The sequence below is a fragment of the Anabrus simplex genome, chromosome 1 (genome assembly GCF_040414725.1).
Source record: "Anabrus simplex isolate iqAnaSimp1 chromosome 1, ASM4041472v1, whole genome shotgun sequence".
In the NCBI taxonomy this organism is placed as follows: domain Eukaryota; kingdom Metazoa; phylum Arthropoda; class Insecta; order Orthoptera; family Tettigoniidae; genus Anabrus; species Anabrus simplex.
In genome coordinates this window covers 514,470,379-514,496,904 of record NC_090265.1, presented here as the reverse complement: position 1 = coordinate 514,496,904, position 26,526 = coordinate 514,470,379, and the positions used below count along the sequence as shown (strand labels likewise).

Here is a 26,526-nt window from a genome sequence, read left to right as displayed (position 1 = left end):
GTTTTACATTTCCTGGGCATTGAATGATACTATCCCAAGGTCGGCAAGGTCGTCTGTCAAAATGAACAACAACTGGAATCTGAGATGTTGCCTCGTGCATAGTGTTATTTAAGCATTCCATCATAATTGGTAACACATCTACCCATAATCAATGTGTATTTCCGCAGAAAATACGGCAGAATTTTGACAGTTCCCGCATTACTCTTTCAGCTGGATTGCTCGATGGATGGCGGACAGAATTCAATATATGCTTAATGCCCTATTGTTCCATAGCTTGACGAAATTCAGTGGAGGTAAATTGTGATCCGTGATCAGTCAATATGGCTTTTGGCTTGCCCATATGAGGTATCAGTTTGCGGATTATCCGACGGATTACAGATTTGGAATTCGCCTTTTGGATAGGATACAAGGCAATATACTTAGAAAATACGTCGATAGTGACTATTACATGTCGGTTTCCCCTCCTAGAGATCGGGACGGGTCCAAATAGGTCCATTGCAAATAACTGTTTAGGCCCTGTAGGTATTATGGGAATAGGACTGTGCTGAAGCAGATGGGAGCTAGGTTTTACTCGCTGACAAGTATCAGGTGCGGACTACATTACGAGCAATGGTTCGGAGTTTCTCCCAAGTGAATTTCTCTTGAATAGTGGCAACCGTCTTGTCAATACCACCATGACCAGTTATGCTGTGCGTATGCCAGATAAGGGATTCCTGTAATTTTGGAGGCACCACAACTCTAAGTTCAGATTTTGCAGAATCAATGAATTTAAACAATATTCCATCCAAATATTGGTAACGTGAAGCTTTCCTCTTACATCTTCTATAATTAGGTTCTCCGGGTTTGATTCTCTTCTCCAAAAAGTCTATGATGTTTCTTAAATCTTTGTCTCTTTTCTGGGCTTGCCGGATATTACGTAATTTTCTTAAAAATTCGTGGTCCTCTGGAACTAATTCAATCTGATGGATTTCCTCAGTATCGGCATTCGGGTTACGACTTAAACAGTCAGCTAACAAATTGCTTTTTCCAGTACAGTGCTCCAGTTTGATGTCAAATTGCTGGACAAACATCGTCCACCTGAATATTCGTTCGGATGCCATTGTCGTTTTCAACATGAAAGTCAAAGCTTTGTGATCAGTCCTGATAATAATTTTGATAACCAAATATTATCTTCTGCCAGTATTTGAGGGCGTAAACTATCGACAACATCTTCAATTCAGTAACCGTGTAGTGCTTTTCGTGATTTCGCAATTTTCTGCTGACGAAGGCAAGATAAATTCTCCTTTCAGGGTCATCCTTATTTTCTTGGAATAACACAGCTCCAATTCTAATACCTGATGCGTCTTTTTGTAATATGAACGGTTTTCCAAAGTCTGGATATCCCAACTTGACGTTTTGTATCAGCATTTCCCTGGTCTTATTAAATGCTGTCTCACACTCATCATTCCATTTCCATCTGTTCCCCTTTTTTAGCATATCCTGTAAAGGTGCGACAGTCTGCGTAAAATTAGGGCAATGGTTGGCGAAAAAGTTGGCCATCCCTAAAAATTGCCTTACATGTTTTACTCTTATGGGCCTTGGAAATTTACTTATGGCTTCAATCTTGACCGGGTTAGGTCTGATTCCCTCACCATCTATTATATGTCCTAAAAATAGAATTTCAGTCTGACAGAATTTTGACTTGCCTAGATTTATATGGAATCCCGTTCTAGAAAGATTCTCCAGCAATTTCTCCAGTTTAGATAAGTGATCTTCGAAGGTTTCACTGGCCAAAAGTAAGTCGTCAATGTAGTCAATGTACTTCGTCGTGAAGCTCTTTACTTCCTCCGTAAGACATCGATCCAATGCTCGAATAAGAGCGCTTCCTGCATTACATATGCCAAAGGGCAGTTTTCGGAAGACGTAAGTCTGTTGGTTGAACATGAATCCAGTTAGGAGTCTAGATTTTTCCTCCAGGAGAATGTGATAATATGAAGAAGTGAAGTCGACTGACGTAAAGAGATTCATCCCTCGAAATTTCCTCAAAACTTCTTTAATAGCAGGTGCCTGGTCTCTTTCAGGGATTAGCTTGCGGTTTATCTCACGAGCGTCCAAACACAAACGAAGGGACCCATCTGGCTTGCTTACGATGACTAAAGAACTAAGGAAAGCTGTACTAGCTTTCATTATAATCCCATCTTTCTCCATGCCTTCGATTAATTTTTCTACTCTAGAAGGGAATTTCTCCGGGATTGGATATGGCTTCTTTTTGAAAGGAGTCCAGTCAGTTGCCACCAATGAATATTTAAAATATGGAATTTGTCCCGGTTTGTCATCAAACAAGTTCTTATATTTTAATAATAAATTTCGAAGTTGTTCCTTTTCTTTATCAGTTCCCTGAGCTGAATTCACCTTCTGATTTATAAGATCCAAGGGATGTGTTCTATTTTCGCCCTCTTCAATGATGTCATCCAGAACCTGATGAATTTCTTCTAAGGCCTCATGGTCTTCTTTCTCCCTCGATGTTATGGCGCAATTTATGTGGAACACCTCTTGGTCGGTTACATCAACAGGATTCATGACTGCAATTTCTGAAAATTCCTCCAGACGAAATGCTATTTGGTTGGAGTCCAAATTAATGTTTGCGTGGTATGATGTAAGAAAATCCATTCCAAGAATGATATTAAATTTGATATTTGTCATAGCCAAAAATATATTAGGGAACTTGGTGTTTCCGATTTCCACATCGAGAAATGTCTGCTGCTTGCAAATTACAATCTTGTCAGGGATGATTCCTTTAATTTTAACATGTGAGACTGGAATGATGGGTATTTCATGCCTTTCTCTTAAGTAATTCATAAATGATGTTGATATTACACTAATAGTGGAGCCGGTGGCAACTAAGCATTTAACTCTCACGCAACAAACTCTAGCTAATATTATTGGTAATGTCCTTGCATTATTTCTACTGGTCTCAAGATTTTCTTCTAACAGATCATCAGATTTAGTAATCCATGAATCAATCTGAACTACAATCCATTCCTTCGGAACCTCTGAATTACAAGAGCTAGGATTCGTAATATCATTTTCTAGTTGGATGGATGTTTTTTAATAGCCCCTTGACTATAATCTTCCTTTTCATAGCGTTGTCGATTATCTTCTTGCTTAGCCCTTTGGTATTCTAAGCTTCCTGCTCCTACTATATCTGGGTTTACGTCCTGGTCCTGAATCGCGTGACGCCACTTGGATTTCTCCTGATTTTCCTCGCGTAATTCCTGGATGTATTTCTCTCTCTCTTCTTGCCTCCAGTTTCTTTTTCTTTCTCCCGTATGGTTAGTTTCACTATTTCTTCTCCACCTTCCTCGAATGTTTTCATAGGGTCTGCGTCGTACATTCCTTCGGTAATAGTTTCTCTCCTCGTCACTTCTGTGTCCTGACCTAGGAGAACGGTCTCTCGTTGACACTTCCTTTGTAGTTTGACCGCTAGGTCTCCCTTGGTTGAATGATGCTCCACTGTCGGCTCGGACGACTGTAGCTTGCAACACCTGTTGCTCTTGACCAAGGTTACGTCGTGGCTGCTCCCTCGAAGTTAAATCAAGTTGGCGAAGTATAGCCTCAGCCTGAATTGCTGTCTGCGCGCTCGAAGCAATCATTATACGTTGAATGTCCGCTGGAAGTTTCCTTATTATTACACGGACTACTTCAATTCTGAGGGCGGCATATCAAGCTCCTTTAATTTACGTAATTGAGCCGAAAAATAATCAGCGTAGCGTGTGGGCGTAGAAGAAGCGTACCTATTAGCGTAGAGTTCTGTTTTTAAATTATGCTGTAAGTCACTGTTCCAATATCTCTCCAGAAATGCTTTCTTAAACCCCTCAAAATCTTCAAACGAATACTTGAACGCTTCATACCATGTTAATACTGAATTCTCCAAATAGCGTTCAGTCACCCTTAATTGGCGTTCAGGAGGTATCTTATTATCTCTCAAATATTCTTGAAGTTCACGGATGAAGCTTTTAGGAGTAACGCCTTTAACATTATTGAACTTCTTTGGCTGTTCCTCATGTAATTTAATAATATTAACGATTTGGGTCTGACCTGAAATATTTGCTGAATTTATCCCACTACTGTCCTGATTTATGTAAGGATTTGTGTTATTTATGGGATTAGCCATGTCCACCCTATTATCTACTTTTGGAGTTGAAGACGGGACTTCACCAGACATCCGCTTCTCCAATTGACCTTGCCTTGTCAATAATGTTGAAGTGACAATATTATGACTCTCGCCCTGAAGTTTGATTATCTTAAGCTCTTCAACAAGTTCCTTAATTCCATCCTGAAGTTCTCGCTTCGATGCTTCGGACTCAGCTTTTACTTCACTAATCTTGTCCATTTTCGTTTTTATTTCTTATGACCTGTCTGTGTCTCTTCGATAGTCTCGTAGAAATATTCTGACCTTTCTGACGTGGTTACTTGGGAAACTTTTATTTCTGCTACGACTCCCTTTTCCACCTGATTCAAAGTTTCGTAAAGGCCGGTAAACTTTTTACTCCAAGCTGCCTTAGTCGCTGTAAGGTCCTCTGCATTGTCAACAATTTTCTCCTCAATATTCTGAAAGTTTTTCTCCACCTCATTTTTGTATTTATCAAGCCCCTGTTGTACGTCTGTCTAGACTTCAGCGAGTCTCTCACTAACTTCGTTCGACATATCATCTAACGAACTTGTAATACCCGCCTGTATTTCACCTTTGAAGTTCTGTTTGACTGCTACAAGTTCACTTTGAATGGATGCTATTTTCCCATTAAATAATTTCACATCCATGTGCAGTTTATTAATGTTTTCGTCCGTCCTATTCTGTATTTCTTCCAATGCACTTTTAAGATCGGATTTAAATTTATCCTGTCCCTCGTTCAGTTCCAATTTCAGTTGTTCATTATTTTCACTTCATTCCTGCCTCAATCGCTCCTGATTTTCACTAAGATCCTGTTTCAATCGCTCCTGATTTTCACTAAGATCCTGTTTCAACTCCTGTTTTAATTTAGCACTATTTTCACTAAGATCCTGTTTCAGCCTATCATTGCTATCCTTCAGGTCCTGCTTCAAGCTATCTTTCAGATTTCCTAATGCATTCTCCAAAAATGCACGCCATTCATTCATAATAACAAACTTTTCAATGAAACGGCAGTTCAGACCTCGGGGAGAATATTATCAGAGTATAAACCAGAGTCCAGTTCCACGTCCACTAATGAATTAAGCTCACCTCCTTAGGGGAAGATTTGTATATCATTTCAAAAATATTTAACTATTAAAATCCGAAATGTTGCGCAAATGCAGTCGCATAAAAAAATGAAATTTTCCTAATCTCCAAGATTTTGTTTCAAGTATTCAACATGGCCCTTCCTAACTTTAACTAAATTGCACTCTGCCACAGAGATCTGGGCTAATAAATGTTATCAAATAACCCAAAAATCCTATTGTCGCCGCATCTTGCTTATGTCCAAATTTTGGACTACAAGATCGAGTCCTTAGATTGGCGGCGTGCTGCCGCTTGAGCCACGAAGGCTTCTTCTTATTACAAATATCGATAGAAAATATAGCGCAACAACTTTAAACGAAAATACATGTATCAGGAAACATACAAATAGAACAGACGTCTTAGCCTGGAGTCTGAGCAACAGCACAGTGGTGTTGCGAGTGTAGCCTGGCTGGAAGGTGTACCGAACCGCCCGCAGCGCTATACGGAGTATTCAAGTTGAATCGGTGCTCCACTTTGACGTCACGTAAACATGAAGAACCGAGTTACTCTTCAGTTCTACACGCTCCGTCCCCACCATTACTTTACTTCCACTAGGAATGATCTAAAACACATTTCTTCATCATTATCTAAAGATTATGCTTTTCATGTTTTTAAAATATTTTACCCCCTCAACCATTTAAAAGTTATAAATAAGGACTGATTGTTAGATTTTAAAAGGATTTTATTGTAAGAGTGTTGTAACAACAATCATCCTACTCTTTCCTCTTTTAGACGTATTTTAGTACCGGAACCTACATGATATGTACTTTTCTCTTCAAAGCTTCAATTAAGAACAATGAGGATCCTGATTCTTATGCTATAGGCATGAATTTAAGGCTGATGATGCCCATATTATAATGGGCAAAACATCTCCATGTATTTAATATGACAAAATATAATTCTTACCCACAAGAACTCGCTTTGTATTGAATAGGTGAAAATGAATAAACACTTGTAACATTCTTTGTCCTTACCCTTGACAATGCCGAACGCAGTCTTCAGTGAAACGTCGGAACTATCACATTCTCCCGGACCACAGCCTACATGCCCAGGAAACACTGACATGATCTTAAATTATAGTACTAGAAAATGCTGAATGGAGCCATACTTTTTAATATTGCCAGTTTAACTGGACGATTCGTTATCCGATCAAGTCAGTTAACCCTTTTTCGTTCTTGCTAGGAACATTGCCACTCATTTTCCTGGGAGCAGGGGACCTGCAAGACATGCAAAAACACCCTTACAAGCATAGGAATTTTGATAGACGATTACGTAATAAATTGTGTAGTACAGCATATGGTACAAATTAAGAAATTAACCGACGGATGTTGTTAGTATCAGCTCTGTCATATCATCATACTACAACACAAAGCGAAATACAAGCTTTTATTGGTCCGCTGCATCTGTTAGATGCTCAGAAATCTTCTCGTGTTCACACTGAAGAGCTCTGGTCTTCAACATATAGCAATGCCATGAGCTTACACAGGTTCAAGCTCCTCGCGGCTTGCCTGCGCTTTGATGATAAGGATTCAAGCATGGCCAGACTACACTAAGGCCGTGACATTGAAACTTGGCAACACTGTACTGCTACTCATTGGAGTCTTCCTTGTAACATACGGGACGTTAACCTTCAATTATGTTTTCTCAAATAAAACGTTGATGGAAGAGCAGTTTTCATTGGATACATATAAAATAAGGTGAAAATTAAAATAAATACGTCAATGTAAATATGAGAATAAACAAGCATATGGCTAAAACCAGGGAATCAGCTTACAACATATTCACTCCGAACTTTTAACAATAGCATCAGGATCATAAACACGTTTTTTTGTAGTTGTTGATTAAAATATTTGCAAACTAGGCCAAGGATAGGCAAGGATATTCGTATAGAGGTTTTTCACAATATGAACAGCACTCCCTTGTATCAGTTACACTTTGCCTTGCAAGTTGAATCAATACACACTTCTGATTCTTACTCCGAAAGAATGCTACTTCATATTCCTCAGAGATTAAAATCTGCGTAATCTTATATACACCTGTACATATATTAATTAAGAGCATTTCTGATGGGTCCGAATACCCACCTCTGTTTAAACTATTAAACATGTCATTTTCCACTGTTTCATTTGATATGTTTGAGATATAGTATCTGCAATTAAGTTTACCGGCTAGCTTAAGAGCTACATAACCTGAAATGTAAATGACAGGAAACATGTTATCGAAGTCTGCTCCTATTTCATTTACTTTAATTATCACACAGGAAAATTCACTGCATATGTTTGTTTCATCAGTTATGTTAAATAAAACGGAATCTAATACAAACATGTCCATATTTAAAGATATTTCGTTATATTTTGAAGACTTTAATCCTAGCAAACACTGCATTGCTTTCTTCTTCTCAGCTTCAAAAACTTGCAAAATATCAATGCCTTGGCATCTGAAACTAGTTAGTTTTAGTTGGTGGTTGTCATACTTGTGCAACGTAAGATAAAATAACACAATCATGCTGCACTTTTAAACTAATGCAATTAGAATAGTGCAAACACAGAATGGCTTTAAAATCGATGTGGATTGTCACCATTATACATTCTGTATCATGAGAAAGCTCACCTTTGCCGCGAATTAATGTCGTTCCAGGATACCAAATAGCGCGTATGTTAATTTTTAAAACTAAAATATCTTCAGTATACTCTGAATTTAAAACAATGTCATCAAGTTCATTCACGCCCAACACAAAATGTAATGGTACACCACGTTAGACTTGTTTACAAATTAAGAACACAGAAAGTCACATGCTTGACTCCAAGCGACGTTGTCGGATCTCCAGTGTCACGGCCTTATAGTGTAGTCCGGCCATGATTCAAGGGAACACAGAAAAGCTACTGACAAATTAGCTGCTGTCAGGGACATTTGGGACAGATTTATAATCAACTGCAACTCAATGTGTACAGTGTATAGTACGCGAACCTTTTCTTCAGCCCTATTTGCCATTCAGCACTATGAAGCTCAGGGCTTAAGAAAAGGTTCACGTACTATACACCATTCGAGCATTGCACAATTGATGAACAATTGCTAGGATTTCGAGGCAAGTGCCCTTTTAGAGTATATATTGCATCGAAACCCGACAAGTATGGCCTGAAAATAATAATAATGAACGATTCTAAAATGTTTTGCATGGTGAATGCCATTCCTTATATAGGCAGGGTATAAACTGAGAACAAGGAGCCCATTCCATCTCACTATGTTAGAAAGCTGAGTGAACCGATTCATGAAACTCGTAGGAATATCACCGTTGACAGCTGGTGTTCCTGCAATGAGCTCTTCCAGAACATGTTAACTGATTATGGAATAACGATGGTTGGGACCCTTAGGCATGACAAACGTGAGATACCTCCTTCTTTTCTATGTAACAAGAAGAAAGACAAGTCACTCTTTGCATTTGACTCAAACAAAATTCTAGTGTCATATTCCCCGAGGAAGAATAAAATTGTGTTACTGCTCTCAACAATGCATCATAACGCTGAAATAGATCCACTCACCGGAAAACCAGCTAGGATTTAATTTTACAATTGCACGAAGGGTGGAACAGATACGATCAGCTGTGCCATTCATATACGACAGCCCGGAAGACGAACCGCTGGCCCATGTGATTCTGATTTGGGATGCAGGACCAAAGTTGCGTCAATGCCGCTGTTTTATATGAACAGCCCAATGGTAAGAAGACAGTTTTTAAAGAATCTGGCTTCGGGACTGATTGAACCTTTCCTAAATGAACGTCTGGATGTACCCATACTCAGGAGGTCTCTTCGGTTGTCAATCAGTGATATTTTGAAAATTAATCCCAAATCTCCACGAACTAGCTCGTAAGCGGAAGTGCTCCTTCTGTCCACGGATAAAAGTTCGAAAGACAAAACTCATGTGCTCGTCTTGCCGACGAGCGATATGCGACGAACATCGGGCAGTGTTGTGCATTGACTGTAGTGAATAAACGCTCAAGTTTGAACACCGCTGTAACATTACCAATAACTTAATTACGCACATTGTTACTTTTACTAGACCAGTGGTGATTGTTAGCAAAGTGCATACAAATGAATTGTTTATTACTGAAAAACCGCAAAATGTTAGAATGTTTTCAGTATTCTTCTGTAGATATAAGATTATTTCAATGTTATTTTTTATTGTAGTATCGATTTCATATTATAAAACAATGACACTCTGAATCCATCCATACATTCTATTTTGCAGTATGTTGTAATTTTTTTATTTAGAATTCAGTGGCGGCTCGTGGGGTGTAAGTTTGGTGCAGCCCAACTCGCGCCTGTGCAGTCAACCTGTACATTTTGAATAGGTGTGTTGGATAATCTAGCTAGGAGGAAATAAGGTATCGGGTTGATGTTTTGGGAAGATATTGGGCTACAAATATGCGCTGTATAATTTTCATGCACTTACTTTAAAAAGCACAATGTAATTAAATTAAATTAACTAAAAAACAAATATTGCTCACATTCGGTAACATGTATTGCTTGTATGTTAAATCTATTCTCCGGTCCTTTGAAGCAGCGAACTTGGCAATAATGTCATCGTAAAAGGGCATTGTATGCATCAAGTCGTTCAGCAGTGACTTCTCCAGGGATATGCTTGCCAGCGCAGTTAGCCTCTCCTGGGATGTTGAATTCTTTCAGTAGGTTTTTATCCGCTTAAGACACGAAAAACTTCTTTCTACTGATGAGCTGGCAGATGGTATGGTACCTATTTAACAAAATAATTGATACGCTTCTTTGAACAAGTCCTTGAGTTCATTTTTTATTGTGAGACAGAATTATTTCCTCCAAACTGGCATCTTTGTAGGTAGAATCGGAATAGTGTACTGAAGTTCATTTTTTAACCGGTGTACGTCAAATATCTCGGTCTAGAAAACCAAGAATAATGGCCGAGAGGATCCGTCGTGCTGACCACACGACACCTCGTAATCTGAAGGTCTTCGGGCTGAACAGCGGTCGCTTGGTAGGCCTTGGCCCTTCGGGGCTGTTGCGCCATGGGGTTTGGTTTGGTTTGGTGTGTCAAATATCGTGGGATAAGAGATTTTTAAGTTCTCTAGAGCATCAAAAGGGATAATTTTAGAAAATTCTTCAAACTTAGAGGGGACTATGGAATTAAAGGTAGATTATTAAAATCAATCAAAGGCATTTATGTTGACAATTGGGCTTCAGTGAGAATTGATGGTAGAATGAGTTCTTGGTTCAGGGTACTTACAGGAGTTAGACAAGGCTGTAATCTTTCACCTTTGCTGTTCGTAATTTACATGGATCATCTGCTGAAAGGTATAAAATGGCAGGGAGGGATTCAGTTAGGTGGAAATGTAGTAAGCAGTTTGGCCTATGCTGACGACTTGGTCTTAATGGCAGACTGTGCCGAAAGCCTGCAATCTAATATCTTGGAACTTGAAAATAGGTGCAATGAGTATGGTATGAAAATTAGCCTCTCGAAGACTAAATTGATGTCAGTAGGTAAGAAATTCAATAGAATTGAATGTCAGATTGGTGATACAAAGCTAGAACAGATCGATAATTTCAATTATTTAGGTTGTGTGTTCTCCCAGGATGGTAATATAGTAAGTGGGATTGAATCAAGGTGTAGTAAAGCTAATGCAGTGAGCTCGCAGTTGCGATCAACGGTATTCTGTAAGAAGGAAGTCAGCTCCCAGACGAAATTATCTTTACATCGGTCTGTTTTCAGACCAACTTTGCTTTACGGGAGCGAAAGCTGGGTGGACTCAGGATATCTTATTCATAAGTTAGAAGTAACAGACATGAAAGTAGCAAGAATGATTGTTGGTACAAACAGGTGGGATCAATGGCAGGAGGGTACTCGGAATGAGGAGATAAAGGCTAATTTAGGAACGAACTCGATGGATGAAGCTGTACGCATAAACCGGCTTCGGTGGTGGGGTCATGTGAGGCGAATTAAGGAGGATAGGTTACCTAGGAGAATAATGGACTCTACTATGGAGGGTAAGAGAAGTAGAGGGAGACCAAGACGACGATGGTTAGACTCGGTTTCTAACGATTTAAAGATAAGAGGTATAGAACTAAATGAAGCCACAACACTAGTTGCAAATCGAGGATTGTGGCAACGTTTAGTAAATTCTCAGAGGCTTGCAGACTGAACGCTGAAAGGCATAACAGTCTATAATGGTAATGTATGTATGTATGTATGTATGTATGTATGTATGTATGTATGTATGTATGTATGTAATGTAGAGCTATATCCTAAGAAAAGAAATTGGAGCTTCTGCATATCTTGAAATCTTGTATCAGTTTCCACGGACCGGGCGAGTTGGCCGTGCGCGTAGAGGCGCGCGGCTGTGAGCTTGCATCCGGGAGATAGTAGGTTCGAATCCCACTATCGGCAGCCCTGAAGATGGTTTTCCAATTTCACGCCAGGCAAATGCTGGGGCTGTACCTTAATTAAGGCCACGGCCGCTTCCTTCCAACTCCTAGGCCTTTCCTATCCCATCGTCGCCATAAGACCTATCTGTGTCGGTGCGACGTAAAGCCCCTAGCAAAAAAAAAGTTTCCACGGCGACTAAATCCAGTATCTGAAAATAAAGCACTCCATGCTTTAGAAAACTCACTTTCTGTTTTTGAAGTAGAATTTTATTTTTAGTTCAATGTTGGTTTTCTTCTCGGCCGTATGAAAGTAGGTTTTAAATGTTTCTTAATTCCTTTTACCTAGTATCAGTTGCCGTGTGGTGCTTATTTTTGAGAGGCAGAAGTAAACGCTCAGAGACTTCTTTTGGAGCACGTTAAATAATATATTAGCACGCTCTAAAATGTCATTGAATACTATTGATAAAAATGTGAACTGGAAGCTATTGAAATTATTGAACAACACCTATGATTGACTAAAGTTTTCTTCGTCTGACTGAGGATCGTACACAAGTCTTTCAAATATTTTTCTTTCAGTCCCTCCCACTCCTCGACAACCACGTTCAAAAGTTTCCTATGTGACGACCAACGTGTATCCACACCAGATGGTATTCGCTTCGCAATTACTGAACCAGCGACGAAAGTTCTTTTGGGTGATAAATGAAAAAACGAAGGAATGCCACCAAAGCTCGCAAAAAAAAAAAAAAAAAAAGAACGGCACCCTGATAATATGTTGGTAATAATTTGCTTTACCACTAGACTTAATCGGTGTGCGGAATAATGTACAAATAATGCTTGAGGGGCATCTTCTTTGACCTTAGTTTGAAGACCATTTACATGACCGCCATGACACTAGCTCCGTCATAACACTGGACAATCAATTTAGTTTTGTAGGAAAATTCACCCAAAACAGCATACAGCAAGATGAATAAAGTAATCGCAGTACAGTCCGAACTAACGTCAAAAAACCGAAAGCGTTCAACTAGCGCACATTTGTGGGTAATACGTATACCGAAGTATCGCCGAACACTGCGATTTATTTGTGATTTGTGAGGTTTCTAAAATTTCTTCTTTCGCAGAAACTCTAAAAAAAGGTATAGATGCAGTCTATTAACTCACATTGCATAGTTTTCTATTCTCCGCTATAAATCTTTACAGAAGCATAATGCTGTTGCATTTCTAATCAGCTGCTGGAAAATAGAAGTTTCAATCAACAGTTTTTTAAAATTCCCTTTATATAAGGAGGAGTCGCTCTCATCATACCCTCTAAATGCCATTTCCTGCTTAGAAAAAAATAAAACTGCACCGGTTGGTAATCGCATGAAAAGTCTGTTGAGCCGCACACTCTCATTAAATGTTATCATGTATAGACGAGCATTTCCTTTTAAAGCGTCAGCAATTTGATTCTGATTCTTTTTTTCTTTAAATCCCACGGCATTTTTTATATGCTCCGAGGAACCTTCGTGTTTTTGGAAAGACCTTGTAGCACAGGACATATTTTCAAATCCTGCGTGATTCCAGATTGCCTGTTTAACTCCAACAATAAGACACGGCCAACAAAATAGTCTCTGCAAATAATGAATACCGCATAACCACGGATAACTACTATATCAAGGTACCTGGAAATTTCGTGTGTACATCTGTTCGGAGGCAGAACCAGTTATTTTCTGATAAGTCAAAGCTGGTTGGGGACGATTGCTTGATAAAATTTCCTTTTTATCCTCCTCCTTCCATTTCGAAAATGGAGTTTCTCTTAAAATACAAACTAAATGCACGGAGGGTTTCATGTTAGAAAAACACGCCTTGGAAGGAACACTATTCTTTCACACTATAAGAAAAGATTTCAACACTATAAGTACGGCCTCGCATGCTACATATTTATATCCCTAATGAATTTAAACCGCACTTCCTCTCCAAACATCCATACAACAATAATTGTGCTACGCTTCACGCAGTATCTATAAAAACGCCAAGAGCTCACTCTTTGAGCTGTGCTACTAAATGCTCTTCAAAAGCGCGTATTTTATGTACAGTTCACTCACAACTAATCCGCCACACGGTCACGATTCACATAACAACGGACATTTACTTTCACTATCAAAGAATACTCCGAGCACCACACGTTCGAATTTATAACAAGCTTCTTGTTACAGGTGTTGTAACAGTAGCCACAACTCTCGCGACAAAATATAATAGTAAATGTGTCTTGTTTGTTCAATTATTGTGTTTCAGCGTGAGATTCAGATACGTACATGGCAGCAAACTAAGCAGAGAGGCCGCGTTACATACTCGGGTGTGTTCGGATAATATCGTCCCAGCTCGTGCCAAGCAGCCGAATATTCCAGTGTCTCAATGGGCTGCACCAGGGGGATAACACTTCATAGGGAGCGTCCGAAGCAGTTCCGAGATGGGCCAATCGATCTCCGCCAACTAATGAAAACTAAAATTCTCTTTTAGAGGGTTAATTTAGAGGCAGAGGTTGGCATTGCACATTCAGTTGCGTGGTACAGCAAATTCAAAACACAACACCGTTATCGTTGCGCGCGAAGGGACCGTGGTCGTACGGTATGTAATAGTGCTTGTTAGACGAAAATTTGTTGAGAATCTTTCGCATTGAACGAGATTTTTGATCCCGTTTTTTGAGAGTATGGTGTGAAATTATAATTATGCGCGTTCTTAGTGTGAAGAAATAGTATTATGATCATGAACGTACTTCACATTGAACTACCTAGCTGTTGCGAGTAAACGTCTGTGTGATTGTTCTTCTTACCTGCTGTTTGGAATAAATAAATTCAAAATATAAACTGTGTGCATTATGCTGTGTTTTACTTTCATCCTTTCCTTCTCGTATTTTCCATTCCCATACATAAAAGTCGTGGGAAGGGTTCAACGAAAGAATGAGGTTATGTTAGATCGTGATTTAGGCAAGTATGGGCGTTTTGGGGTTTTATATGAATTGCATTAACATTTTCAGTAATGAATGTTGTATTTATCACTTAATAGATGTAAATTTACATTGAATGCGAACGGTGAAACAACGATACAAACTAGCGTTATAACAGTACTGCCAACATAGAAATACGGTAATTGCAATTTACTTTTCAAGTAAAAGACACGAGAGAAGCTTTAGATACAACTTTCCTACCGAAATACAATCATTATCTGTATCACAATTAAAATTTTAACAAAGTAACAACTATCGTCATCGTGTTTACTACGAGGTACTATCGCGGGATTTATTTCCTTATGATGGCAGAGAGAAAGTGGCCACTGTAGCTTCCATGACCTTTTTTCTCAGCCAACTTTATTATACAGGAGTGACGGATCTATTTCTCGTATATGATCCTTGGGCTGCACCAAGCAAAATATAGCCGTATGCGTACTGGAGGCAGTCTTGAGCGTTGTCAATGCAACCGTTGTGTTACACGTCACAAGTCAGCCCGGACTGCTTTGAGCATTGAGAGGGCTGCACTCGGACCGCTAGACGCACTCGTAAAAGAAACGAACTGCAGTGCTTGCTTAATTATGGGCGCTACACCGGTTGAGTAATCACAACGTATAAGGCGCAGTCTTCGGTTTTTCAGACGAATATGTTTAAAGAGAAAATATAGGACTGCAGAAAATGATAGACAGTTGTTTTGAGAAATGTTAGTGCAGCCGGGCTGTACCTGATGCCCTTGAAAAGCCGCTACTGTTAGAATTCATTAAAATATTGGGGTTCGTCAAACCCCGTGTGACCTTTGAGTTCCACTTAAGGAAGTGTGACCATAGAGAGTTTATTATTTCTCTACTTGATTTTTAACATTAACATCATACAAGTGTGTCTTTTGGTAATGGATGGGGCAGTTCACGTGGAATTACCGAAATACATTCGTTGGAATTATAGGCGCCAACTTTTGGTCTTGAGCATGGGGCAAGGATTAATATATCAAATATTTCTACAGGACCAAAAGCACGATTGCCTCCCCAAACCACTATATGCATGGGGGCAAGTGTTCCCGTGGAGTCGGCACCGGAACTTGTCGATGTTGGTGCTCTGAACCTTTTGGCAACCCTATTTACACACCACTATTCCAAAGTATTACGGTACTTTGCTGTATCTAGCACAGCACCCAGGTAAGCCACTCTTTCTCATTCAACATCCTTAACCTGTTTACCATCTACCCTGTGGAACTTAGGCAACAGAAAAATCAATGAGGCCTAAATGGAATTATACCGGTACTTGAGCAAAAGGCACATCACCAATACTATAGCCAAACAAAAAATGTAACCACCATAGCATCTGCAACACCCACAAGTTGACATAGATCTTCCTATCCCCATTCACACTGGGCTTCATGTAACTGCATTTGATGAATGTTTCGGTTAGAAATCCTTTTTAACATTTATCCCCGTCTTCCCACCCTCTTTATCCCCTTAATAACTGATACAAAAAATCTTATATCAACAGAAGCCTCCCTAAAATACTTCTTTAGTGCAAGCTTTAGCTTCCGCTGCACTACTTTTCTCTATTATTTTAATATTCACATTCTCTTATAATTTTTTTTTTTATAAATTCTGAAATCTTTTCAACCCTAATATGTTCAGCATTGTTACTAAAAATGATAAGACTGAAGTTGTACACGTGCTGAGGCTCAGGTGTAGAGAACTAGGCTTTTATGTAAGATAACCATTCCCTTTCTTTTGTCACATCTTCACAGCAGTATCTATTTTTCAACAATTAGTCACTGCCATTCTTATCTTGTAATGATTGAGGTACCAGCCAGACAATTTGCGACTCCTAATGTGTATTCTATTCCGATATGCTTACATGGAATGTTGCTGCTCTTAATCAGTTTCCTTTATGTTGGTACAATTGGCTTTACGTCGCTCCAACACAAATAGGTTTTACGGCGAGCGGCTGTGGCCTTAATTAAGGTACAGCCCCAGCATTTGCCTGGTGTGCATATGGGAAACCACAGAAAAACATTTTCAAGGCTGTCAACAGTGGGGTTCTAATCTACCATCTCCTGAATGCAAGCTCACAGCTGCGCCTCTCTAAAAGCATAGCCAACTTACTCGGACCTATACAAGTGTATTAATATTGATGATGTGTTTTAAAAAATGTTTTGAATACACCTAGGGAGAATTGATATTTTTAACCTTGGTAAAAACTGTAAATAAAGTGAGAAAAACTGTATTAAAAGCAACAAACCTGTTACCTTCATCTTCTGGTCTTGTACCTGTTATCTCAAACATTGATGTTATGATGGAAAATATTTGTCTTCTCAGATTGGTTGATAGAATAATTGCTCAACTCTTGGCATACTAAGCTTGATTTTGACAAATGATTATCTCCTGCTTGTTATTCTCAATTTACCTTGTAAGATAAGTTGCAGGCAGTATTTTCCAAGTCCTATCATTTGAGTACATCCACTGTCTTGTTTTGATTGATGATTTCTCACATAGTAGAACTAAGTTACAGGGCAAAGTTACCCATATACTTACCTGACTGCCAATACAAAAAAATAATCAGTTACATTCATAAAAATCTTACATTATCTTTCTTCTGTAAAACATATAATAGGAGCATGGTGGCTGGAAACTGGAATACAAGGTAATTATTAAAACAGCATAAATTCAAGTATTACCATAAAAGGAAACAAATTCTAAAGAAAATAAAGGACTTTCACACATAATGTAATTTGAAATAAATATTATTTCTTCAAAAATATTTTTGTTTTTTATCTACAACTAATTTAAGACAAAACACATGTTTCCATTAAAAAGGTTAAAAGAACTATGCAATTCATGAATGAAAACATTTTAGATCACAGAATAGGCTATTATTATTATAATGCATTGTACATTCAATAAGCATGAGATATAACTGGTAAGATATCTCTAGTTCACAGTATCATCTGCACAACTGTTGCAGTCTTATTACATACAAATACGGTACATGATTACATCACGTATCCTTCTGCTAGCTGCAATTCACACTGCCAAACATGGAAAATTCTGAGAATCAGTCGTCTGCGACAAGTAACTACAATATTACATAAATGTCACAATTTTTTAAAAAAATATACACATTTATATATAAATACATAATCTTTAGTTAAAATAATAGTCACAAATAAAAATAACTGCAATTACTGAGGATAATCAACAGCAGAAGAATATTTTATGAATTTACTCAAACCACCTGTTAGCTTTGATGAATGTAAGAGATTTAGATTTGACTCAATCATGAAATGAATGACTCAATATACAGAGTATTATAGAGCTCGCAGATTTTGTTTAGTGAGAAGCAAAAGTGGCTTCTTGTCTTACCAGGAAAGGCATGGGATACTTCACTAGTAAGTTGGTGCAGTTCAATCTCTAAATAATATCAGCTTTCAAATTAAGAATTAATTCTGATCAAGGATTCTTTCCTGTGGTCCTGCACATTGCTTAAATTCTTAAAAACATTGATTGCTGGATCAGGCATTTGATCTTCTTTCAATATTAGGTGTCTTACGAGAAATTATCTTCCAGATAAGCATTCCTATGTAAGAACTGTTAGTTTTTTTTTTCCCCTTTCAGATGCATTCTATAAAAAAAATATACAGTAGACTGCTGTTATTATTAAAACATTATAAACAGAGATATTGTACAAAATTAACATGAGAAGTGATAAAAGCTTAGAAACAGACATAAAACTCAAAAAGACACCTGACAATCATAGAATTTCAAGGGGGCTGATGACCTAGATGTTAGGCCCCTTTAAACAACAAGTATCAAGCAGAATTTTAAGGAAAACAATCCTCAGAGTTTCAATGATATAATACATCCCAATAAGATATTTTGGTGCTCAAGATGTTATCTTGAATGAAAGTAGCTGAAAAAACTGAAGTACTGTATATCTAATAAAATAACTAAAATTATTGCTTGTAAGATGCAAATAATAATTTGACAACAGCATAATAGTTCCAGGAAAATATAATCCTCAATTAAATGAGTAGCAATGGATAGAAGTAAAACTGTCTTCACTAATGGAGGATAACTGGCAGCAGAACTACATATTAGAAACCTATTCTACATTCATTTGCTGGCCTTCCATCCACAGTATTCCATGTTTAAAAATTTAACTGCATTATGCTTTAACAATAGCCACAAAGGAGGCTAAACAGCACCAAACTGGGCTCAGTGATGGGAGGCAGGACTCTGCCTGTAACAAGCCAGAACAGAATAACAAAATCCTTAATGGCAGCTTTGGCAAAGTGGGAGATCTTCACTGAAGTGCAATCGATTGATGAGGCATCCTATCTTTATGGGAACCACTCTGAATAAGTCATATGGTAGAGTACTGGCCTTCTGATGCCAAGTTAGTGTGTTCGACCCTGATTCAGTCCGGCTGTATTTCAAGGTCCTCAAATACATGAGCCTAGTGTCAATAGATTTACACGTGGAACAAAATTCCAGTACCTCAGCATCTCCAAAAACCATGACAGTATCATTAGTGGGACATAAAACCAATAACATTATCTTTATGGCAGTTAACACTAGAAAGACGGAGGGGTCATTACTGACCCTTTTTTGAAATCAATGGTCTGCTGTTGCCATAATTTATTTCAGATTTAGTTCAGACTATATGACTTTTCATCACTTAGATCTTATTTACTGTTGCTAAAATTTGGATGCTCCAGACTAACAGTTTGGTCCCCATAATTTAATTAAACTAGAAGGATGGGGTCATTTTTACCCCTATTGGATTTTACAAAAATGTTCTTCCTATTTATGTAATTTTGCTTCACTTTTGTTCGCTTTGCACGGTATTAACGATGTGAGTGTTCCTCCAATCCACGTCATGAGGTACCTGGTGTTCCCACTGCACCAGCATGAATAAAGTGTGTGTGATAGTCCATATAACACACCCTCGCACTGTATTCAGAAGTAAGAGATATTATTATTGTCAGTATTTGATTTATTATTATTGTTTCAGTTGTATGTTTTGTTCTTAATATTTTATACTGGAAGGTCTCCATATGTGATGAGTAATTTGTTTTGTACAAAAGGATGAGAAAACAGTGCTATTTTAACTCGGAAACTTTGTATGAGTCATTCGGAACTACCCACAGTCCCTTGATGATGTTATTGTGTTGAGACCTGGAAGAGGTTCAGGGCGTGGTCTTGATACGACCACAAACTTCTACTCATGATTCGATGGCCAGGATCAATCTCGATGTATCATGTGAGAGAAGGGGAAGCTGAGGTCTATATAGGCATGTGATCAAATGGCGAGAAGTACACTGGACTGGACTTCAAACTTTGCTGGAAGAGACTGGACTTCAAACAGCAGAGGAGAGGAGATGTAACATTTGTGGAAAGTGGTCTTATTATGTTTGTGAAGTGTGGTAGTAACCCACAACTGTGATGTGCTTCAGGCACTTGGTATTATATCACTTGTGGCAGCTTGGTATTCTATGTTGGTAAAAGCTGTGGGGTATTGTATCTCAGTCTTTCCAGAATTCATGTTTTTGAATGGCAAACGTGTGTTGCTCAAGTGAATGTATCTTTAAAACAAGTGTTAGAGTCAGTGAACACAGTATTACAATGTACAGTATCTGTATAAAATAACAAGTGCCAATAATGAGAATATGCAAGTTGTGTTGATATACAGACACAGTGAAGGGTATTCATCCACATATATATATGCTTTGTAATGAACATTCAAGAGACGAACTGCAAATGGTAATTTGGTCCTCGCTTCTGGTTTTTCACTGTTTTTGTTGTTGTTGTTGTATATTGTTGTTGCATATTGGCGTAGGGATATGATGACCCCATTGCCCAGTGGGCAAACACTGCAATCAGCCTCCCGAGTATTGGCGGGTAAACCACAGATTTAACTGACATGAGGAAATGCGTGTCAGGCACCGAACAACTAGTGCATAACAAAGTATCGACGCGAAGATCCAGGGCAGGCCTAGCAAGCCAGTGGTAGCATCTTCGAATTGCTTTCAACAATCAAACGAGCTTCGGATGGAGATAAAAAATTAATGAAGTCTTCAAGCAGATCTGGTAGGTATGACGGCCAACATGGCTCTGATGAAAGACAGATATGTCCAAAGAACAATGTAAGAATTGGGACTATGAATATTTTAACCCTGACTGGAAAAACTGAAGAACCAATATGATGAAGAGGAAAAATCTATCCATATTGGGAATGAGTGAAACAAAATGGAGAAAGGCAGATAGCAAGATTCTCAGGATGGAGTGGACGTGAGGAAGAGGCCAGAAATGGTGTAGCTTTCCTGACAACAAAAGGCATGGACACCATTACTGAAGTATCCTATAAGAATGATAGGATCATTAAATTATCTATGCAGCTGGAGTCCACAAATTACATGGTAGTGCAGGTAATGCACCACAGGTTGGATGTAGTGCTCAAGAGAAGGAACAATTCTGTCAAGATCTAGAAGATATAATTGATGATGAAAATGTCATCATCATTGGGGACTTAAATGCACAAGTTGGGACAGACAGACTTGGTTATGAGGAAATCATTGGACCACATAGGTTTGGGAACAGAAATGCAAAAGGCAAACAACTGCTTGATTTTTGCAGAAGAAATTGATTGATCATCAAAAATACCTTCTTCCAAAAGCAAAACAGCCACAAGATAACAAGATATAGCTGGGATGGAAAACATAAGTCTCTCATCGACTATATCATCACTAACAATGGAAGAGGGGAAATATGTAACTGATGTCAAAGTTATCCCCAGTGAGAGTATGGAAAGTGATCATAGATTATTGATTGCAGACCTAAATCATGAGGCTAACACAACCCCCGAAGAAAAGAAAAAGAAAACGCAAAGTGAAGACATGGAAATTAGAAGAAGCCAAGCTAAAGGAAGAATATAAAATAAGAATACAGAGACACTTACCAAAAGGTGAAATGAATACAGTAGAAGAAGAATGGAAAATTGTTAAAGATACTTTGGTGGGTGAAGTTAAAAGACCTATGTGGAGTAACAGTATCGATCATGAAAGAAAGAGAGTCACCTTGGTGGAATGACAGTCTAATTGGCTATAAAAGAGAGAAATTGGGCAAAAAATATGCTAGACAAAGAAAAGCAAAGAGATGCACAAGATCCAGGTGGCCAAGAAATGACTCAACTACAGGAACTATACAAGGCAAAAAAACTTAAAGCTTGAGTTTGTGGATAAGTTGGAAGAGGACAGGAGAGAGACAAAGTAATTAAAAACAAGTGCAATCACCTAGAAAACATCAAAGTAATAGAGCAGGACAATGGATCAGTAGTATGAAAGGAAGATGGAATCAGGAGAGAATTCAAGACCTCCTTTGACAAGTTCCTGAATGGAGAGGCATCAAATGTAATTCAAAACAAGAAAAGAAACTGGAAAAAGTGAAGAGACCAGTAAAAATATGGAGCCACCAATCACATGGCTGGAGATAAAGAAGAGCCTTAAAAGTATGAAGAAAGAGAAAGCTGCAGGAATAGATGAGTTAAGTGTGGACATGTTGAGAGCACGAGGAACCCCAGCAATCCAATGGCTACATAGACTCCTAAATGTAGTATGGCAGCAAAATACCATCCCAGAAGACTACAAGAAAGGTACAATTGTACCTATATTCAAGAAAGGCAGCAGACAGAAATGTACCAACTACCATGGCATCACTACTCTCTCATGGGCTAAAAATTCTGGAAAAAATTATAGAGAACAGATTACGAGAAATCGTAGAACCACTTTTAGAAGATGAACAATATGGCTTTAGACCTGGAAGATCAACAACAGATCTTATATTTGCTGTCAGGATGCTAATGGAAACACATTGGGAAAAAGAGAAGCCTTTATATCTACTGTTTCTTGACATCGAAAAGGCCTACAACAGCATGCCAAGGGAGCTTATTTGGGAGTGCGTGAGAAAGCTCAAAATTCGAGACAGTCTAATTTAAAAAGTTAAGGTGCTTTACTAGAAGACCAGAAGCTGTGTATAAGTCGGTTCTGGACTGTCAGGCTGGTTTGAGACAAAAAGGGGAGAACAACACGGTAGAGCTTTGTCACCCCCCATATTAAAGGCGCTAAAAGAAAAGGGGCAACAAGACTTGGAAGCATTTGCATGTGCAGATGATGTAGTAATTTGGGGTAACTCAGAGAAAGATGTGGAAGAGACACTGCAGGGATGGAGTCAGGAGTTTGAGAGATTTGGATAAAACATCAACAAGGTAAAACAGTGGTGTTGAAGGTACAAAAGGGTGACAATCAGCCAGAAATCTTGCTAAATGGCACTAAGCTGGACAGTGTCACAGAATTTAAGTTCTTGGGTAGTATAATGTCTAAGGATAACTTAGCTAAATATGAAGTAAACAGTCGAATCAGCAAAGCAATACATTTTTACTTCCAAGTAAGACAGCTACTATGGGATAAACAAGTACTACTCAAAACCAAGATGACACTGTGTAAATCATACTACACCCCTATCCTCACATACAGCCTGGAAACCGCTACATTAACAAGAAAGGACAACTCAAAACTCCAAGCAGAAGAAATGAAGTTCCTACGCACAATGATCCAGAAGACCAGGAGAGAAGACATAGGAGTAGAAGACTCCTTACTCCAGAAGATCCAAAAGGCAAGACTGAAGTGGTTTGGTCATGTGAAAAGAATGAGTGTCAACAGGTCTGCAAGAAAGGAGTATGAAAGAGAAATAAGGGGAAAGAGACCAGTGGGCAGACCTAGAGAAAAATGGACAGATTTAGTGAAGAAGGATGTAGGAGAAAAGAGGTCAGGATTGGGACTGGATTGTGAACAAAGAATGGTTCATAGAACGAACAAAATGGAAGGGGCTCGTAAACCACACATGGGAAACTGGAGTTGATCAATGATGATGATGATGATGATGTAGTAGTAAATATGGAGTCTTCCAGCCGTATTTTGTGTGTGTATTATATGTATATTTTGGTGTGTTGACGAGGTGCTCATGCACGGATATTGCTCAGAATATAGTTATTTTAGAATCAGTGGATCTACCTATTTAGTAGTTTTCAGACGGTTAGGTAAGGCCTGAAGCAGATGTACCAGTCTGCAGATTTATGTACATGCCCTGGGAGAGAAAGAATTATCATGCTCTATCAAAATTCGAGAGATCCATTCTGGTGAACTCTGGCGCTCATACTATGGACCTTTCGGTTAATTATTTTAATGAATTTATTTTATTTTTATCATGCTAGTAATTTATTCATATATTTTGAATTAGACTTCATTTTACGCCCAAGCGTAAGCGATTAAGTATTTTATTGATATTTGATTATTTTAATCATATTGTAATGGTTATGAATTATTATTATTCACATATATATTACATTCGCATCTTCCCACACACCATGTCATGAGGTACCCGGCGTTCCCACTGCACCAGCATGAGTAAAGTATATAAATGAGCCATTGGGAATAACTATTACTCGTCGGCGGATGCAGGGTGGGTCTCGGCCAACAAGTGGCCATGACTGGTCTGCACTCCGACCGGCCAACTGAACAGAGGAGGGGTGGCCACGGCTCTGCGCCTCTGTATTCAGGAGACGAAGAGGGGCTGGTCTGCGCTGTCAGCTGTTCTAAGAATGGTTTTTCTGTGGTTTTCCATTCTCCTGCACTAAGGCAAATGCCGGGGACAGTTCATATTATAGGCCATAGCCGTCAATCCTCTCACCTTCCCTGAACATTTCCTTCACCATATCACATCTCCCTGGCCTGAGAGACAGTGTTACCATCTAGGACTGCCCACCGTCCCTTTCAGGAATGGAATGAAAATGTTTCAGCAGCAGCAGTAGTAGTAGTAGTAGTAGTAGTAGTAGTAACTATTGGGCAATCTGTTGCATTTATTTTACAAATTTTTCCTAAGATATGGAGCACAGAAGTAATGTGCAACAGGAAGATATATAGCTATTCTCCAGTAAGTAAAAGAAGAAGAATTTAGGGGTGAGTGGGAGGAACAGCAGGGTAAATGGCAACAATTCCATTCAAACCACTCGTTCAGATTCTTTGTCTGAAGCAGAGATGACGAGTTTTCTAGCTAACTCACCTCTGTCTGAACTGGATAATGAACAGTGTTTTTAATGTCACTGTAGCTAGCTAATAGCTAAAATCCCAGGGTATCTGTCTTCTTGGTAAGAATGGAGGTTCTACTGGTGATCAAAATTTCTGGTACCCTGCCGCATGACACCCAGGTGCTAAAGATGAAAGACATAATTCTGACTATTTATCAAGATAAGGTCAATAATAATGTACTGGTTCTCAGTTCTCTTCACCAAGATGTCCAGGTGGGGGCTGACAGGAAGAAACAGCCAGACACGGTAACATGTTACAACTGAACTACGGTATGTATGGAGTTGATGTAATGGACCCAAACTGCAGACTGTGATGACAAAGACAAACAACCTCACAATTACCACAAATGTAGGGAATGCCAAGTAAGCAATAAATGTAAGGATACCGGTACACAGAAAAATTGTCTGGAAGAAATGAATTGCAACAGAAAATTATTATCACCTGTGTATTATGTACATGAATTGTGAACTTTGGGGGTAATATACTTCATTCACACACATCTGAACTTAACCAAGTACTATTCATACCATTGTGAATCAGCATGGCTGAATAGTCTGTGTATAGACTCACGAAAAGAGAATAAGAAAATGGACTGATTTTTAATATTGTACCTGCATTGATAAACCTGTCTGTTAAGTTTATTGAGCACTCATATGTCTGGATTTATAAAGAGACTAAGCAGTTTGGAATATAGCCTAATGATCAAAAACATCATTGGAACTTGTATTTGTTGTTGGAAGCCTATCCCCATCCCTGTGTTCATTCATAACCAAACTTAAAATTATATCCCAAATGAGGGTGATTTTTGACTCCTCCGTACTTCCAGGTAAAGGGAGTCACACAGACTTTCTAGTGTTGAGAAACTACCGTTGTGCAGAGATGAGGAATCTTCAGAGACTAAGGGAATAAACCCTAAGAAAAAATGGGAATAAAATGAACGTACTTGAAGAATTAATGAATACATAAATAGATGCAGCTTAACTCTACCAGCCTAGACCCAATGCCAGGAGACTAGGCTCTGCCATTAACAAGCCAGGACTAGGGGGAAGACAATGAGATGCATTTAAAAACAAGGTGCTTCAATACTTGGCAACTGAAATCAAACATTAAAGTGAGGTTATAAGTAATGGAAAGGAACAAATAAGTGATGATGGCAGTGAATGATGTAGAGATCACCCTCTCCTTTTGTGTGTTCAAGTTTGTCCTTGTCTCCTTCCCATACTGAGCTAAGTGAGGTTAGCTGCTTCCATTTGAGAAAGTATGAAGCCAATTTTATTCTGCAGGTACAACACAATGGACAATTACTTAAGTTTTCATATTCAGTTGTTGACTTACAGAGAACGTCTCCACGGAATTTATGCCATTGTACAATTTCTTCAACTTTTGGTACACCAGCTTATATCCAAGTATACAACTGCATAAAACTTTAAGCTAGTTGCCCTCCTCTCTCTTGTTGTTAGATCATATATGCTGGCGACATTAATACTGATAACAGGAACAAATCTCAAACTGTACATCACTTTCCAGATTGCCTCAGGTCATGTAATTTATACTGTATTAATGATAAACCTGTCCCCATAAGTCCAACCCCTCATCCACGTTGTGGGGGACAGACAACGGTATGAAGTAGGGGATAGCCTGTAAGGGCGAAGTACAGTGGGGACCTTGTGTGCCTTGGGACCACTACGGTAGCTATGAAGATCTTACAGGAACCCTGAAAAGTAACGGC

At 38.7% G+C, this 26,526-nt stretch overlaps 1 long non-coding RNA gene across 1 annotated transcript in view; it reads right to left on the bottom strand.

Moving 5' to 3' along the window:
- Window positions 1-17,383: 17,383 nt before the first annotated feature.
- Window positions 17,384-26,526, bottom strand: part of LOC136857051 (uncharacterized) — a 29,197-nt gene continuing 20,054 nt past the window's right edge. The window contains exon 2 of the long non-coding RNA XR_010858502.2: window positions 17,384-18,277. This is a non-coding gene — a long non-coding RNA (uncharacterized lncRNA). The remainder of the gene's footprint in view (window positions 18,278-26,526) is intronic.